Below are 19,766 nucleotides of genomic sequence, written 5' to 3'. Positions count from 1 at the left end.
AAAATAGCTTTTAACTTCACAAACCCACATAATGCAAAAAGACATACATTTCTTACTGATCACTCTGCAGTTCAACAGTTTTGAGTGAACTGGAGGCAGTGCCTGATTTAATGCCTTTTTACAAAATCTCTGTTTTAACCAGAATGTTTCTATTTATCTCTGCAGTCTGAGGGGAGTCACATCTTGTCCTCAGAAGATCTTCAGGTCCAGGTCAGTTTGGTTTGAGTTTACACTGCCAAGTTCAGCTGATAAAAGTACACCAGATCACATCTGAAGGTAGTCTGAATAAAGCCACCAGTCATCATTAAAAACCTACATTTGAACACGTAGTCCTCATAGATGGGGGGGGAAAAAAAAGAAAGTCTCCTTTGATATGTTTTAGTCATCTTTCAGGATGCCAGAGATTTTTTTTTCGAATTTAATCTTTTCTTAAGATCACTTGAGAGTTACGTTAATCAACAAGAGCAAAGAAAAAATAAACCCTGCACCGGTCTTTGACATCTTCTAAGTGGCAGACGGTGAAGGTCAGATTCTGGAACAAGCCACGAAACAAAAACATTCTCCAAGACTGAGTGACTGAGCAGCAGATTAATACTTCCTGCTTCAGCCCTCACTCTTGATGGTCACTGCAAACAAAACGCTGGACCTCGGCTATAAATGACGATGCTTCAGATGCTTCATGACCTAAAACAGCAAGGATGATTTCCCTGGAGGGTCATCTTTAATGATGCATGAACACTCATGTTCAAATTAGGTTTGGCTTTTAGCGGGAACAACTAGCAACCTTCACTCAGCCGCCTCAATTCACCTGAAATTACATCCGTCGGCTCAGCTGCACATCCCTGACGTGAATCTCTTGTTCCACCAAATCTCAAAGGTTCTGGATTGGTCCGAAGGACGGTGAGCTCATCGCTGGCTAAAAATGGCTCAGGTTAGGCTCGAGTCTGGGCAGAGATAAATTAGTTAAGGATGCAAAAATGCTATTGGTTCCTTCATTGTATTTCTTTTATTATTTCTTTTTTTTTCATATGTCAGAACAGCCAGTGCTAGGACTCCCAGTGATTTTAACTTTATTTCAACATGTGGTTTGAAAACTGATAAGTCTGGCAACTTGAAGTTGCTATTTTTATTGGTATGTTTCTTTTCCTCTCTCCCCACTAACTGTATAAACTATGTCAGCATAGCCCTTATAAACAGGCTAAATTGTGTCCATCATGTTAGCTGCTAATAGTAATCCCAACCTCATCCTAAACTGGATGTAGGCACTATTGATTCTGCTTTGTTTGCATAAACAACTGATTCTGGTATTAATGGTGCTTAAAGTGACACGTGGGAATTGCTACACAGCGCCGCAACGCCACTTCTTTATATCCGTTTTAAACCATTTTATGAGTCCATAAGTATTTTAAACAGCCATGTTTGTAGTCCATAACCACATTCAAACCGCTACTGGTGACAAGTTAATACATTAATAATCAATTATCTGAAAGAGTATTGATTTCTAAGTTAATAAATGATCTAATAAAATTTTACTTTATTGGTTTTTAAACATACTAAGTCATATGAACTGTGATATTACTGCACAGTAAGGCACCTCAAGATGGCATGTTGTGAATTGGCACTGTATGAATACACTGGATTCTGTTATTTTGTTTTAGTCTTGCATGCTTTGGTGACACTGTGTGGGTAATGTACATATTTTCAGTGCAAACTAAGCTTAATTAGTCAAAGGTTAATTTGGATTCATTCCAAATTTCTAAACATAAACCTGTTTTTTCTTTCTAAATTCACAGTTCACACTGAACTGATAGTGAGGTGGTGCCCAGACTTGGTAATTTTGATCTAAATCACTAATTTTGTTAATAACTGCCTTAGGAACTGTTTTAAAAATTACTCATTAAACCCATTGTTCCACAACAAAGGTCTAATATGTTCAGAGATGATTCTGCACACCTTGTTTGTAACAAGCTTTTGTTTCAGACTATTGCCTTTCTAACATGTAGAACCAGCCTGCACATTCTCCCTAAAGATCAATTAGGCATTTTCTTTCATAACACTGTGGAAAACTGGAAAGTTTCTCTTTTTTTAGGATCAAACGTGTAATTCTGAGACAGTTGGGTGAAAATCCAGGAAGATCAACAGTTTCTTTAATACTTGAATCAGTTTGTCTGTAAATACCCAGGTCACTTTAAGCTGCATGTTGATGTTCAGTTTGACCTTTAGCAAAGAGTCTCCAGCACATTTAGTGGCCAAAATGTACTGGTTAGTGCCACAGGACCGTCTGATTCTCTGTTTGCATTTAGAAGCAGGTCAGTAGGTGTGCCCGATGAGTGCATGCTGCTTCTGATCCAAAATCCAGCAGAAAAAATTATTTCAAAGTAAAATAAAAGGTTTCAGTCAATTGCAGGGACCTGAAGCTCCTCCCGCTCTTCAACTCTTGAACAATTTTTAACCACTTCTGGGTTTTAACCATGTGATCTGAGGTTAGACTGCTGAGCAGAGTGAGTCCTGCACAGATACCACCTGCTGTGTGACTCTGCTACACACAGAGACGTGCAACTGAGAGTAAAATGAGGTCTTTGGCCCCAGAGTCTAACAACATTGTTTCCTCTTTTAAGCCTCTGTGCAGCACTTGTCTGCTCTCCTTCGGTCCAGTCAGCAGGACACCACAAACAGCCCATTCCCTTTCTCCAAGGCCCTCAGAAGCAGACCAGCACGTCCGTGAGTCTGGTAATTTTCCACTACACCTCAAAAAGTGGGTTGTTTGTTTGGTTTATACGTGGTCATGCCCACAATAACCAAAACTCTCATTTAAAGGTTATTATATATCTATAAAAAAAGGTCTTTAAATGTGCTGTGCTTCTTTCTTTTTTTTAGCAAAACGTTTGCAGATATGTTTTTATTTAAGCAGATTGAGCTGAATTTGTGTGATACAAATTGCAGACACATGATTGATTTAAGTGGGAAGATCTTACATTTATCCTTCACATGCATCAGATGGTTTTGATGAGTTAATTCTAAAAAAAAATTCAAAAAAAATCTTATATACTCACACACACACAAGCAAAAGGAAGTTGTGTAAATGTGCCATGTGCTCACACACGCACGCACGCACGCACACACACCCTATGCAGTCAGTTGCGCTCAGTTTAGCCTCCATTTAAAGATTTCATCCAAAAAAAAACAAAACAGAGTTTTAACACTTAGCTTTCTCGGTATCAGAGGTGCAACATGTGCAGAGAGTCAAAAAGAAGAAGTCGGAACAAGCCGCAGATGCATTAGGTTCCAGTGTGGTTAATAAAAGCTTCGGGGTAACGGTTTAAGGCAGCGTCTAATTCAGTCCACATTCAGTTAGAGGGAAGCCGCAGTGCTTGTGGGTGGTCCGGGGCCTCCGCGCTGCCATTTTGTCTTCTGATGTCACATGTTTAGATTTAAAGCTCAATTTGCTCTGTGCGCTGCAGCGAGTAAAAGATACGTGAAAAGGATCCACGGGCACAGAGGGGGTGGAAAGGGAGGGGGAAAGAAATCTAAATGTAAAAAAAAAAAAAAAAAACTCTCTCAAATTTAAACCAGATGAGCAGGGCTTGGCTTTGGGATGTTTATGCTTTATCGATACAAAAACTGAGAGTGTAACAAGACAAATAACACGACCGCAGAAATGAGACACCGGGAGCCTGCAGCCTGCTCAGTGCATTGACAAAAACAGTAATTTGATCCACCCCCAGAGAAATTCAATAAAGGCACAGAGATCTCAATCTAAAATCTCTCAGCTCCACTATTCTATCAAATGCATCACTGTGATTTCATATCTGCCCAACTTAAAGCCGAGCGAGCCGGTGATGACGAGTAATCCGTCTTCATCAGAAAACAATGCAATGAACAATCCCTCTAATGTATCGATGTTGACAACTTAGCCATGAGATTGTCATTGTGGGTTTGTGGGCGAAGCAGCGCAGCGAAAACAATGTGCTATCTACGCATTCTATGAAGCGCCGTTTGCAAAAAGACGGAAACCAATACCTCTTAATCTTGTTCGTGTGCACGCTCTTCACACGCACACGGTTCACACTCGCCCTCCCCGGCTCCGTTTTACACATTTCATATAGTGCGCCATCTTTGCACATTGATGCACATTTACACACCCACAGATGTGTGTGTGTATGTGTGTGTTTGTGTGCGCGTGTGAAAGAGAGAGAGCGCTAAACACACAGTTTCCAACCCACTTTTGTTCTCCGTCTTGATAGCGGTGTATTGTAGGTCACAGTTATGCAATTGTGTAGGGGTAGCCTATTTTCTTTCACGTACCTTGCTCTTCCCCCTTGACACCTTTTTTACACCTTATTATTTGCACTCTTCCTTTTACTTTAAATGGAGAATCAGACGCTGAATTTACCCGAAACGGCCTTAACGCACGATTCACTTTTTTACAGCTGGAAACCTTCGCGTTTTATTAGATTTAACTGTGGAATTAAAAAAACTAAACAGTTGCTTCTTACTTGAGTGGCAGATTTGATTTTAATTTAAAGCTGTAAGCTCCTTTTAATCACCAACATTTCTCAGTCAGAGTGGTCAGTCCAGACAAAATGTAAAGTACTTATCTCAACACGTACATCTTTCTGGTCATATCCTCACATGATCAATGACCGTGTTTTTTTTTTTTTTGTTTGTTTTTTTTTAGCCGATTCGGTCTTGTTGGTTTGCAGCTTTTGCTTGCAGCTCTTTATCTGTGGTCAAGAACAGCTTCCGCCCACGTCAGCCAGACAAGAAAAGCCAGTCTGCTGTCGGCACACATCACTGACCACATGCAGACATGCCTCCACCCACATGCGCATGATTGACATATCAGATGGAAGTAGTGTGCGAACCGATTTGTATGCTTTTCTAAGCATGTGTCTATGTGTGAAAGCCTTGTGACACTTTGCACCGAGGCAAACCTGCAGCACTTAGCAGTGGGAAGATAAGGCCCGAGTCATCTGCTTCCATTTTGACTTATCAGTGAGATTACCCTGACAGTGCTGCGCTATGTACAGATGAAAGATAAGGGCAGCTTATAGGTCAAAGGAGGGCAAACCTGTTCGTAACACATGTCTGAGAAACGTGTTCAGACGTTGGGAAAGCAGAAGATAGATATGTGTCCAGCACTTTTCCTTAGACTAGTCAGTATACTGATGAATGTGTGTGGTTAAAAAAAGAGAGCAACCTTGAGGCCCAAAATATAGTTTTTGTAAGAAGCAATTTCAGTCCTTTTTTTTTTCTTTTACTAAAACAGAGGAGAATATAATGAAGCATTTGGTGTTTCTGTGCAGGTTAGGGTCACAGTCTCTGTCTGAAAGGAAAGCGTGTGTTTACAGGAATAAATACAACCCTACTTTCGCCACATCTGCAACTAGTTCTCCTTGCATCAATTTGATCTGGTCTAGCTCAGGGAGTTAATTTGTATCCTGCTTCTTTCTGAATTGTGGTGAAAGTAAAAAAAAAAAAAAAAAAAAAAGAACCACAGTGAAAATCGGCTCACCAGTTGCCATGACAACCCATCATACCCAGTAACCCGTGGAAAAAAAAAAAAGAAAATCGCACAGAGAGAAGCACTCTGTCGGCCATGGTTTGAGGGCACAGGCAAATCTTGTTTACAGAGCAGAGACTCGCTGAGACACACACAGAAACTGACAATCTGCACGGAAACAATCTATCCACTTCACCACAAGAGAACCTTCAAGCAGCTCTGTCGGCACATCCTGTGTAGATGTGAGCCACTGGAGAATACAGTAACCCACAACTGCATGCGGTGTTACAGTTCCTACGTCACATATCCGGACCGAAACAAGCTCTGTAATGCAATGAGAAACTTAAAAAAAAAAAGAAAAGAAAACGGGGCCGATAAGAACACCTCATTTAACAGTTGCACACAAGAGGCTGCAAAGTGCGCGCTCCCTTTTTTGAGATTGTTCCGGGAGATCTGTGTTTGCAGCACAAATTGTTCTGGTGCAAAAGCAGGAGGAGGTGGAAGGAGAGCGTTGGGTTAAGAAGGGCTGCTACTTGTGGTTTTTGGGTTTGTGGGCTTTTGTATAAGATATAACGGTTCAGTTTCCTTGTCAGCAAATTTAGGCCATGTAAGCCACTACTGGGGTTTGTTACAGCAGACACACACAGAGAGAGAGAAAAAAATAACACTAAAATAAAGAGCAGGTTTTCACTGCTTTTACATAAAAATAATACTCTCATATTTTAGTCTGTGCCACAGAACGTAGAATTAAACTGAGCTGCACGTTATAAATCTATAATGAGGATATAAAAGGAGCATTGTTGGTGGTAACGGTTTAAAAAGTATTACATGTACAAGGCAAGTAAGTTACAACAGTGGAAACAGAGGGGTAGGGGGTTAATATTTTGCCTAAAAGCACCAACACCAGGGAGTTAAACTCCAAATATTCAAGCTCTCAGGTAAAGGGCGGAGTTTACATTGTCACACAGCAAGATGATGCTAACTCAAAACAATGACCTCATTGTGGGAACGGGTGTCATTTCCTTGAAAATGCTCTCGTCTGGGTGCTGTGGTGGTGAGGGGGCAAAACACAACCCATGTATTGAGGCCTTGGTCCTCGTGGCGGTGGTCGCAGGTTCGATTCCCAGCCTGGTGACATTTGCCGCATGTCTTCTTCCCCCTCTTTCATTACCCTCTTTCCTGCCAAACTTTCAAATAAAGGCCACTAGAGCCAACAAAACCTTTTTTTTTTAAAAAAAGAAAATTCTCTCATCTTCAAAACAAGCATGTTGGGGTTAATACTAAATCATCTTTAGGCTGAAATAAATGGTGAAAGTTAAATGGTTTGTACTTGTACAGCCTTTATCAAGTCTAGAAGACCTCAAAAGGCTTCACACTGTCATTCACATGCTAATGGTGGTAAGCTACTGGATCTTAGCTTGCCAAGAAATGGGAAACCATTTGGCTTTATGTTGCTGCACAAAAAAAAGTTCTTATTTCTTGTTATTGTGTTTAGATTTGCTGTGAATTACAATACTGTGCATCTCTTTAAGTGGCATAGCGACAGTTTAGCTGCTACAGCATAAATTAGCAACCCTCTTAGGTTCCTGTGTTAGACGTTAACTCGGTGTGAACAGCGCTCCCACACTTGCAGACTGTGGCAACGTTTCAGTCAAATGTAATTTACAAATAAAAATAAAAATGTTTTTCACTCAAAGAAACAAATACAATTTCCAAAAGATCGAATCCAATCCGATTTGATCCGTTTTATGCAAAAGAACAAGACAGCAGGATGGGAAGACATTCTCTGAGCAGAGCTAATAATCTAATTCTGTTCGCCAGCAGGTGTTCTGTCTCGTTTCTGCCTTAAAAAGGAAAATTTAAAAAAAACACAAAAAAAAACAGACAATGCAGCAGGACCTTCAATGTTCTTATCCAAGCCTCGCCACAGATGCAGAATGAAACGGTGACTGCCGAGATACGTAAAGACATCCGAGTCCCACTAGAGCATAAAATGATTTTAAATACTCTCCCTCCATAGGAACTTGTCTCACTGCAGATTGTTGGGGTCTTTGAGAATGCTTTGTCACTTTCTCCACCTTTTTGAGCAGTAGCATTCTCCTTTTGTGTGTCAGATTTGATGGATTGCTGCTCTTTAAGGGAGGTTTCACATCCACATCCAATTTCACCTTCAAATTCAGAGATATTTCAAGAGGTTCTCAAACTTACAGCCCTGAACACATTTGTTGGAAGTCCTGGTAAAGATGTGTAAAATGGTTCTGGATTAGCATAATCTGACATGGGATAATTTGGAATATTCTAAAATGTATTTTGTGGACATTCTTTAGAACAAAGTTCCCTGTTATAGAAAAAAAAGGCTGTTTTAGCAAGAGTCCAGACTGTTTTGGATCATTTTAACCTGCTGAAAAACTCAGGCTGCACTTAACAGTGGTCATTATGTGCTTCTGTGCATATTCTTTGTTTTACATCAAATCCAACTGAGCATTTATTACCGAAAAGCTCAAGCTTAGTCTCATTTTACCAAACTCATAGGTGTAGAAAATGACACATATTTATGTTTGCCCTTTTGATCATTTATGAAAAAACGAAGCAAAAAATTTAAACTTTCCTCCAATATCCTCGTGCTCAGCTAGCTGCATCATTACAAGCAGCAGTAAATATAACATGTATTCGAAAGTTTAATACTCTTGTTAAACTCACCCATGTTCAATATGTTGTAACGTGCATTACATTTTAACATTTTAACAATTTAGAATTGAAAACAAAGGTTTTAAACATGGATTTAGAAAACAGTGTCCCAATATTGGGGGGCAAAAATTTGCAATATGTAATGAAAGCGTGGACAATTTGAAGGTGTTACCTCAGTCTTTACAAATCCGATTTTAATCTTATGTAAATATTAAATGGGTAAAAAATTTCATTTGAACAATTTTTGGATGAAAAACAATATTTTAAATGATTAAAAGATAAAGGTCCATTCATATAATTATCAAATGGTACAGATCCTGTCCTGCAGCGCTGATGGGACTCGAGTAGTGACTTGTGAAAAACTGCAGATCATGGATTAAAATTTTCCAGCATCTCTGATTATCTTAAAAAAAATAAATTAGTTCAGTTACATTTAGTTTAAAGGGGTCGTGAGATATTGTCCACTGGTGGTTTTCTAAATTATTTTTCAATGTCAGATTTTCTTTCTGACAATTATGCTTCTGTGATAAAATATTAATTTATCACCAAACTTACATGTACATAAAGATTGACCTGATTATGATTAGATTTCTGCCATTTCTACCCCAAACTGAAGACCTCCAAGTAGTTCGGTGCAGATCCTGCGACTGCAGCGCAACATAAGATTAAACAAAACGAAGCTTTCACACTAAAGCAGCTCATAATTGGCCAATTCTAAATTACCCTGACAAAAGACACACAAAATACTAAAATCTCCAAAAGTGCGTGGACATATTGCATTATCATACTTATATATATATATATATATATATATATACACACTTTCTGTACACTGGGGATTGGTTTTGTTGATACAATCTAGCTGCTTTATTTCATACTCGGGTCAAATCTTCCTCTTAAAGCATATGCCGTCACTGGAGACTTAAAAGCTTTGCACATGCATATGTTGGCAAACAATGACTATCTGCACAACAGTTGACAGGAGGACAAAGTGTGGCCCAGAATCATATCCCCCCCCGATAAGAAACACACAGACAGAGGATGACAAACTGTACACAAGCTCCCTGTAACTGCCAGCAAAATCTGCAAATTAAAATGTAAAGCCGGTCTAAGCAGCACCTTGATGAAATCCCATATTAAGCCGAGCGGGGAGTCAGCGCGCGCTGGAGGGAATGAGAGTGAAGCCAAGCCAACAGGGAGTTCTGCCTCCTATCTCGTCTCTCTTTTGCACCACTATCATTACCTCGCCTGTCACTCCCCACACAATTTCCTCCCATTTCTTTCCCCACTAATTTTTTTTTTTTTTTTGCTTTTCCTCCCTTCACTCACTATTTTTAGAACTTTTTCTCATCTCTTTCGCATCCTCTCCTGCCCATTTTCCCTCCTCACTCCTCCTTCCCTCAGGTTGCTTTCTCTCTCACTCTCTCCTCCTCTCTCTCTCTTTCTATCTGTAGGTTCCACATCTGGCAGCTTTCAGCTCCAGACTCGGCCTGGCTGGCTGGGAGAAAGAGAGTGAGATAATCGGGCTAATCCCCCCGTCATCCCAGAGGCTATCACGCTACTCTATAACCCCCTAATCCCTCTAATTCCCTCACACTCTGCAGTCAGCCTCGCTGTCAGACACATCGGGATCCTTATCGCCAGGCGAGAGCTGCAGGCGTAGCGTGCGTTTATGTTTGCGTGTGCGCGTTTAGGTCTCTGCCGCTTCCTTTTTTAATCAGCGGAGGATGTCTGAGGCCTCGTAGCCGCGTTGACCTGACCCGAGCGTTCGGCGAACTCTGGCAAATGAACAAACAAACCTTGTCCATGCAAAAACGGAGGAAGATGGGAGATAAACGCCCCTCGCTTTGTGCTCTTGATGCTTCCAATTAAAGCGCTGTATGACAGCGTTATCCTCCCACAATCCTCCCCGTCCTCCTCCTCTCCGTCTTTCTTTTCGTTCCCAGCGAAAAATGGCCGCAGATGCGCTGGAGTGCAGCAACAAAGAGCCGAGTATCCGCAAGTAGCTCGATCGATAAAACACATTTCACACACAGATTCGCTGGCGGTGGAAGGAGGGATTTGGACGGCCGTGACCGCTCCACAGCTGCCTCGTGCATTGCCGGCAGTTGATCACATCATCACATATATATTGATTGAAGTATCAAAGGACTGGGAGCGCAGGAAGAGGTCCTTCACCTGCACACAGCTGGGATGCTTCAGTTCTTGTTGTCTGTTGTAAAGAAAGCCCTAAAAATAATAATAATAATAAATAAAAAGCCCAACAGAACTGTGGGTTTCTCCAGCTGTGATTCAACATCATCGCTGAGCGCGTCCTTCAGGATCTGTTCAAAACCAGGGGTGAACCAGAGGTCAGCAGCTTATTTTATTCTTGCAGCTCTTAGTAGGGGGGACTGTGTGTGGTTGTGTGCTATTGATCAACACTACACTTTAATATGTCTGCAGCCACCAGTGCATTGCACTGACTGAATTTATGCCGGCGCATTTCGGTCAGTCTGTGCAAAGCGTCTGTTATGGAGCTAAGACATGTTATCATTTGATGTCAAGATAAAATTATGAGTTACACTACAGTGAGAAACTTTAAAACGGGCATTTAGAGGCAACACCTACATAAATATGCGCTTTACCAACTGCTTGGTCAAAACCACTGACAGATGACTGGAATAATATAACGACCAGGCTCAGGGGGAAAACTTAGATTCACTTTTTTTTTTTTTAATTGTGTGGATCATTTCCAACAATTGGTAGATTACAAAACCTGGAGAAGTACAGGGCTCTACCATCTTTGACACTGTATAAGCAAAAGCCTTTTGGGAATTATTCCTGGTTCGAAGTTCAAATAATTCCTAAATGTGGGGAGTTTCTGCGGAAATATTCACAGAAATTTCACCCATTTCCATACTTTTTTATAGAGCTTACATTTTTTGAAAGAAAAAGAAAAATGTATCTTGGAAAGATGAAATACCTAAGCGCAGCAACTCTAGGAAGTTTGCAAAGCAGCCAATCCAGGAGCGTCATTTGTTTTTCTGGGTGGCTGATTGGCTGCACAAGAAAGGCAGCCAATCAGCTGCCTTTCTTATGGCAGCTGATTGCTTCAGTGTTATCTACAGGAATAAGACTAAAGATGTGTCAATTAATTCATATTAAGCTATATTTGGTGGTTGAACTGTTAAAATGGCTCCAAGCATTTTTAGAGAGATTCTCCAGTATTCGCAGATTTTAGCTGTTTGCAGGCAGCCGGGGTCTGCAGCCTCCTGCACATACAGGGGATCCACCGTACTTCACTCTAAGGGGACTCGAGATCATCCAGGCAGGCAGACTGATTTAAATGTCTGTTTTTTATAACAAAGTAGGTTCATCAGCTGAGAAAACACCTCAACAAAGCCCTGGTACAGAGATGTAGAGGGTTAATATCCACCAATTGGCACAGCTCTGAAAATGTACAGTTTCAGATGTTTTAAATAGTAAAAAAATAAATCAGCTATAGAGTTGATCTGTCTGTGGGTTAGCCTTCCAACATTGAGGATTTCTCTACTCATAAGAGGTTATTAAACCCAAAGATTCCTCAAAGTCAAGTTTAATTTGAGGCTCTGAACTGCAAATCACAAAAACCAGAGTGACCAGTAAAAACCCAGGCGCCGGATCTGTGGTCCTGGTGAGATGAGTCAGAACTGCAGTGAAACCTGGAGGACTGACCAACACAACAGGAACACAATAGATTAGCTTTAGCTTTTAAATACTAGGTTAAAATTTGAATTTTAAATCGTATACATGTATGCACAGTATGTTTACTGTTATGAGTTTTCCTACATTTTTCTTTCAGGTTCAACTTAGAATCCTTTTCATTCTAGATGAGAGCGCTGTAACAATATCTGAGCTCAACAACTTTAGTTTAGTTTGTCAGGACAAGCTCTCTGCAGAATTAAAAGCATAGATTACAAACCTCCTTTCAGATCAGCCAATTTTAAAACCATCTTCACTTTTACACAACCGTAATTAAATTAATGAGGACTCAAACTCCTAAAGTGTTGCAAACATCTTCACTGACATGTTAGCTTAGATTAGTGCAGCATGTCTACAGCTGCACAACACAGCTTCGTTTGCAAAATCAAAATCAAAACAGGGAAATATTCATGTTAAACATTGGGGATTATCATATTAAAAGTGATCAACATTTCACATTTGCTCTCATTTTCCTCCACCAGCATCAACATCTAGGTCACTAAGCTCTATGCTGTGAACATCAAGAGCAGGAAGGAAGTGTTTATGCAACAAGTCAAATATAAAGCACCAGCACACAGAGTCGTAAGCAGTCCTACAAGTGCAATACTGTACATATGGACATTGCGATGACAACTATTTGATGTATCTGCTTCTACATAACAGCCGTCTGCTTAGAAGATGACTTTGTGTTCGTTTTACAACATTATTTTCAAATGTGACATCTAACTCTACAAAAAAAGAAAAGAGAGAAGGAATGAAATAAAAACCTTTAGGCCTCCTTGCCTCTTACATCCTCCTTTTTATTCAGTGTCAACAGTGCAATGTGGCATCTGATGACATTTCCACCCACTCCTGACGACTCCGTGGGGTTGTGGCAGGGATGTGAGCGCTGCCTGGCGTAGTGGCTAAAGCTGGAGATTGAGCAGAGCTCTCGCAAGTGAGACAGCTCATCAAGCTGGGGAACCAGCCAAGTGGAGTGTGACAAATCTCCATTTACCATCAGCACACAGGGGCAGGGGTAAAATTAGAAACTCTGCCGCTTCTAACTCCCCGCTGCTAATTCCATTTCGTGCAAATTAATAAGTGTTTTTGTCCTCCTCCCCGTGCTCCACCCTCCCACCTCCCCACTCCCTGTTCTCCCCCCTGCCCCCCATCCCTCGTCTGCTCTCCTTGACGAATTGCATTAGCTCAAGGAGAAAAAAAAAAAACAGCTCATAGACTAGTAATGAGACATTGTTAGGCAAATCCCAAGTCAGTTCTAGCGTTCTTTATGGAGTAAACGCCTGATTATAAGCTTTGGAAAGTGCATCTGTGTTTACAAGGGATCCAAAAAAACGCTCCACTGTTGGCGTTGGAAGATGCAACTTGTTTCATCCTGCTGATGTCCTTTTGTCTTCATCATTGCGATTTTCCTCTTAGACAAGGAATCACTCCTGATGATTTATAATAAATAATGACCCAGTGTGAACCGGAGCGCAAATGGATGCAGTGGGATTTTAATGGTCTACTGGTGAATCTGGACTGCTTTCACAGATTCAAATTCAGATTTGTGTCAGCTATGAGGATTATTTTTTAATGTTTTTTTTTAATGCTAGTTTTTAAGTTTCGATTATTTTACCTTTAATTCATGATTACTAAAACACCAAACACTTAAACTGCAGCTTTATTACCCACTTTCTGAACAGATTATTTTCACTTCTTATACTTGGAGTAATTTAATGTCTCATGCTGCTCAGCAATGATAATGAGCATCAATATCCTCATCCAGAGAGATGTCAACATCTCAAAGATGTTCAATTATATCAGTCACTGTTGGGCTTCTCCTGAAAAAACACAAAAACAGAGAATTAGGACTATAAAACCGGAGACGGTCATCATTTCAGTCTAGCCTCCCGTCCACGTAGCAGCAGCGCACCTGAACACATCTCCCTAATAAGCCAGTGATTAGCACCCTGCATTGGAGAGAAAACATCCTGGATCGATAGAGCAGCAGAGAGGATCGATACGCTGCTCTGCCGAGAGTCTGAGGCCGCTGCCTCCCATCAGGCTCCTCTGGCGGCTCCAGCAGTCGAGCAGCAACCTTCATTATAAAATAAGCACCACTGTTCTATTGGACGACATCATGAGCTAATGCGAGGTCACTAATGAATATTAGCAGGAATTCGGTTCTGTTTCATTACACAGCTTTATGCGTAAAGTGAAAGAAGGGCTGTTCCTGATGGAGTAAAACGGCGGGGAGGAAGAACTCAAGGACTCCAGACAAACTGGAACCGACTGGAAAACGGAAGAAATGAAGCGGCAAAACACAACGACTAATAGAGAGACATAGACTCAGAATTTTCTCAATATATGAACTATTTTATGTTGGCTATTCTCTTGAAATCTTTAAGATAATTTTGTGGAAGCTAACCATTTTTACAGCTCGTCTAAGATGCAAGTTGTCATCGACGGTTTACGGCCTCATGCGTGGCAGTTTCCTCACACCAACGCTGCTTTTAAAACAAAAACACTTCATCTACTGATTTGCCTTTCATTGTGTGTGTGGGGGGGGAAACAAAAACAAAAAAAAAACACTTCTCATATTAGCGACCGCAAGACGGAGGCAGGAAGTGGAAAAGACAAGACGTGCACGACATTGTCATTGGTCTGTCACCATAAAGCAAGCAACAGTGCTGATTTTCACTGATAAGCTGCACACAAACATTTCCTGTGAAGACGAGCACTCACGCATCGCAGAACAATCACCTTTGTTTTCGACGCGCCGCGCAGAGAGGACTGTATGTTGTTGCTGTCACGTTTTTATGCTAAAGATGCTGAGAGGCGTCACTTTGAACCCCAGAGATTTTTTTTTTCATCTTTAACATAAAGTGCCTTGACAGAGTATTCACACCGCTTCCACTTTTCTCACACTAAATCCAAAACAAGGCTGTGTGGAACAACAACAGGGGGAGGAAATGGAAACTGGGGTTTTATGGGTTTTTTTTGTTGTTTTTTTTAAAAGAAAATTAGAACGTCTTCATCTGCTTCTTACATTTTTCCCCACTCGATGAAAATCTGAGCTGCAGTTTTTAATTCTTGCCACTGGTTTATCAAATGGATTCAGGTCTGGTGACCTTTCACCCCAGTCTAAAGTCAATCCAGGCCCCTTCCTAGATTCCTATCCTATCCTCTAATCAGTGCCGACTGGTTTCACTGGCCCTGATGAAGAAAAGAAACCCCACGGGATGATGCTGCCACCTCCGTGTTTCAACACAGGGAGCTGCAGCGTCCACTTTTGGCTGCATAAAGTTTTGCATGTCAAAGGTCAAAAGTTTAAGTGCCGTCCAATCTAATCAAAGCTCCTTCCTCCACATGTTAGCTACGTTTTTCCTGCCAGGTCTCCAAGAATCAACATTCATGAAGTGCATCACTGAAGCTCGTCTCGTCAGATTCTCCCACCTGAGCGATGGATTTCCGCAGCTCCTCCAGTGCTACAGCGACCTTCCCGACAGTTCTGTTCGCCCTGCCTGTTTGATTAGGTTAAAAGCACAAAGGCACATAAACGCTGCCGCGCTCAGCCGTATGAATAACACAAGCACATGTGAACAACAGCTCGCCTGAGCTCCGTTTTTTCACAAATTAGTCTCACATTTTGGCTTTACGAGTAAATTGGCCGGAGGACCTTGAGCTTGTTCGTTGCCATGTACCACTTTGGAGTTTCGCTGCCACCCCAGGCTCTGTAGCGGGCGACACCGGACAGCAGAGGCCCCGATCGCCCGACCGGAGGGAAACCCATCTCTGGGCGCCTCAATAATTCAACACAAGTTTTATTTGCAATCACAATATCAGTGCTCGCTGAGCCGTTTGAAGACTATCCCTCAGGCCTCAATACTTATTAAAGACAGAAATTATATATTCATAACACAAGATATTGCTGCTTGTTTATTTATAGCTCCATTCCATTTTCAGTGGTGTTTTGTCAGTCGGCTTTCCAAGCTATCCACCTTGATTTGCCTTGAGTCATATATACCTCTCCCTCTGCACCCCCACCAGCCTGAAAAAAACAAAACAAAACACACACACACACAGAAAGGACAGGAATGACTAAATTGAAAGCGCGCATTTTCCATTATTTTCAGGTTCGACCACCGCAAAGCTATTTCCTTGTTTGCTTGTGCCCAGACTTTGCAATGAGGATGATGTCTCTTTCTCTTACCGCCTTGCAGGGAGCATGTTTAGCTCAGCTGCTGTCAAGGGACTGCAGAAAGAAAGAGAGAGAGAGAAAGAGACAGAGAGAGAGCTGGTCTAACATTGTTCATGTTATCATGGGCTCCCAAGGACAAGATATGATTACAGCCAGAGTGCACACACCAGCAACAGCAGCTTACTTCAATGCTGGGTGTCATTTCTTTGTCCCTTTAATTCTCTGTTTGGCTAAAAGATTGCAAAAGTGACCCTCCTGCTGTAGCAAAAATCAGTCAATCCTGGCAAACATTCTGCACCAGCAAGATGCGGAAAATAGTCAACAAGCAGAAACTCCGACAGAGAGGAGAGACAAAAAAAGAAGAAGTGACTTTCACACTTTTAGCAGAAAAGACACTCTCTCCATTTGTTCTCTTAAAAGCTGTTGTCACAGCACATTTGCTCCCACTTGGCACTCGATATCCACATAAACGTAGTGAAATATTTGTTGTTCGCAATCGCGAACAGAAGGGTAAAACAAGTGCATTTCCACTCTGAAACACATTCGTCTGATCCTGAAGAGCAGAGTTTTGAAGTTGGCCGAGTATTGACGAGCCAATCAGCAGAGGTCAGCGGGTTTAGGGGGAAGTAAGGACACCTGAGCGGGACTTAATCTTCTTCGTCCTCTGAGTGAAGGATTTTGGATGAATAAGCAGGCGCTGGAAAGCTATTACCTTCCCACCCTCTAAGGTCTAACGTTGGCCAAGGGCAGAAGGGGTCTGGAGGGATGCCAAGCGCACCCACCAACACACTCACACTCACGCTGGAGCCAGAAGTTCCCTCCCGCCTTTCTGGCACTTTGATAGGCATCTGATATAACCTCGCTCTGCTCCTTTACCTCTCCTCTCCTGCCCACTCCTTCTTCCGAGAGCAAATCAAAGAAATGGGCGTGCAGCTGCAGCCTGCATCCTTTGTTGGGAAGCTGATATAATTGCCCGCCCCGCCGCCGCTTAATGGAGACGGTGTGCACATCTGACATCTGCTGAAGTGCACTAACTCCAGACGCGACCCGACTGTGTTTACGGTTCTGAGAGAACGATGGAAATTTTAACATTTACGGTTAATTGAGCCGCAGTTTACAGATGACTGCGTTACATAAACTAACCCGTACGAAAGTCTGACTCCGAGAGGAAACAACGTGTCGGAAAGGGCGCCGCCGCTTAGAAGAGAATAATCATCATACGGGAGAAAAATGCGAGCTTTAAAAAAAAAAGGTCAAAGAAATGTTGAATTTGAAAAGGCGTAGAGTTTGAAAGGGATATTTGGTGCGACAGAAAAAGATGATGTGCTTCAAATTTGAGAAGAAAAAAAAAAGAGGATTTCAAAATCTGAAAGGCAGTGAAAGAAAAAGTAATGAGAACCAGCGTGAAAACCAGAACCGGCCTCTACTTGTTAATGTCGGGTCATCCTGAGAATGAACAAACTTTTAAAATATCTCAATTACCAAGAATAACAGCCTCTTATCATACCACAGAAAAGAAAACACAATGACGCCGCAGGGTTTCATAACACAGGCTGTAAAACCTAAAAAACTCAACTGCTCAAATTTCAAAAATGACTCAATCTTGGTTTTTGTTTCTTAGTTCAACCTGAGTTTAAAATCCGGTTATGTGGCTTAGGAAAGTAAAGCAGGATCACACAGTTTAGTCAACTACTTAATCTGAAGTAAGAAGTTACTCTATGAGTCACTCTAGACTGTTGCTGGTAACAAGTCTGACGGGCTGATATGATTCAGATCTTTTTACAGAAAATACCACGAATGAAGCACAACAAAAACCACGAGAAAAAAATGCACAATTCATTAATACGGCTGAATCTGAGAAATCTAATTTCCTGGTGTAACCTGTTTGCTAGGGGACAGTGACCATGTCAGGTCATGCAGGATTAGAAGATGTTGCCAATCTGCCAAAGCAGGTTGAGCGGGAGATTGTCTGTAGTTCTGCAGTTTTCTTTTTCTTTTTTTTTTTTCTTTTTTCCCCATTGATCCAATAAACTGGTTTTCAAAACGGTGAGCTTTGCCTCGTCGGTGTTGACGTCTAACGTTTTGGGTGTTTTCACACCTGGTATGCGTTGCATTGTGAGACACGGTTGAGTAAACGTCTCGCAACAAAACAAATGACAATCAGCGTTCCCACAAAGCATAAATTCGCACACAACTTCCAAGATGTCCTCAGATAACTCTGCCAGAAAAAGCACCGGTTGAAATAACAGTAAGAAGATTAAATTCTCCGTGTTTTCCGCAGCTCAGCAACGCAGGATCTACTTCCTTTGCTTACGTTTGATGCTCCTGCTGTGGACACAGCTGACCAAAAAACGCACTCAACGTTCTTGAGTGGTTAGCAGTGACAGGATTTGGCTTAATTGGCTTCTTTTCAAAAAGAAACCGAATCAGAGGGAGACATGAACTCTTTAGCTGATTCAGGCCAAAGTAAACAAACTGCAGGTGAGAAAACATCCTTGAACAGGAATACCAGCTGAAGACCAAGCAGACCTAAAGTACAGCATGTCAGGTTTTACAGGAACGATTTAAAGAAATAAAAAAAAATCAAACATATTATTTGGCATAAATACACCAAATCTATGAGGGACTTAAAAAAAAAGGGGGTATGAAATGTTTCCCATATTGCCTACCGATACTGAAACTCTACGCCTGTTTCACCGTTTGCTATAAAATGGGATTCTCCCAGTGTAGGAGTTGATAAAGACGCAATAAAAACGCACACTCTTGTCTGTGCATGTCAGCTGCAAACTACACTGCAGAAGATGTGAGCACAGGAGATTATATGATGGAGGATAAGAGATGTTAAAACAAACACATCAACCAAGTCATTTTGCTCATTTTCATTGTCAAGAACTGAAATGCAAATACATCAACACGCATTAAAAAGGAAATCATAATCTCTGCTACAATAAAGCATTTTCATTAATGAATATGATGCGACTACTTACACCATTTTATGCTTTTTGAAACGATGCAAGTTTGCTTCCACGAATGAGTCGATCAGATCGTGCCAAACTAAACCTGTTCATATTCACAGCTGTACTTAGAAGAAGAAGGAAGAACATAAAGTGATTTATTACCAGACGATCAATGCAGTTCTGTGATTCCTGAGGGATAAATGATCCTCACTGGGAAACAGCAGGTCTCTCCTCCATTTCTTTTTTTTCCCCCTCTTCTGTTCTGACCTGCCGTCTTTTTTCACTGGGTATTTTGCACCATCCATGAAACATAGTAGATTAATTGTTGCAAAAAGTCATTACAGTAAAAAAAAACAAAAAAAACAACAAAAAAACTGGGGCATCTATGGAGAGTCTAAATGTAACCTGGCGGGTATGGGAGTCATAAAATGGACTGTTTGTTATTTTTCCATCTTCCCTCATTTAGAAACCTGCAGCCTTTCTACCCTCTATTCCCTGATATTTCAGTGATTGCACATCTCAGTTAGACACATAAATATCAGCCTATCTGAATTCTCGTATATGTTCATGCTTAATTGATACCTGCGAGCACACAAACTAAACCATGCGCTCCACAGGAATCCAACTTATTGCTATCAAACAAGCGCTCATCTAATAAGAGAGCAAGGAAAAAAAAAACAGAAAAAAAAAAGAATGAATGAATGAACAATGT

At 41.3% G+C, this 19,766-nt stretch overlaps 1 long non-coding RNA gene across 1 annotated transcript in view; it reads right to left on the bottom strand.

Annotated features, from left to right (window-relative positions):
- Positions 1-19,766, bottom strand: part of LOC107837576 (uncharacterized) — a 77,383-nt gene that overhangs the window by 12,931 nt on the left and 44,686 nt on the right. The window lies entirely within an intron of this gene.

Source organism: Poecilia formosa, unplaced genomic scaffold, assembly GCF_000485575.1.
Source record: "Poecilia formosa unplaced genomic scaffold, Poecilia_formosa-5.1.2 Scaffold153, whole genome shotgun sequence".
In the NCBI taxonomy this organism is placed as follows: Eukaryota; Metazoa; Chordata; class Actinopteri; order Cyprinodontiformes; family Poeciliidae; genus Poecilia; species Poecilia formosa.
This window is presented reverse-complemented; position numbering and strand designations above follow the sequence as displayed.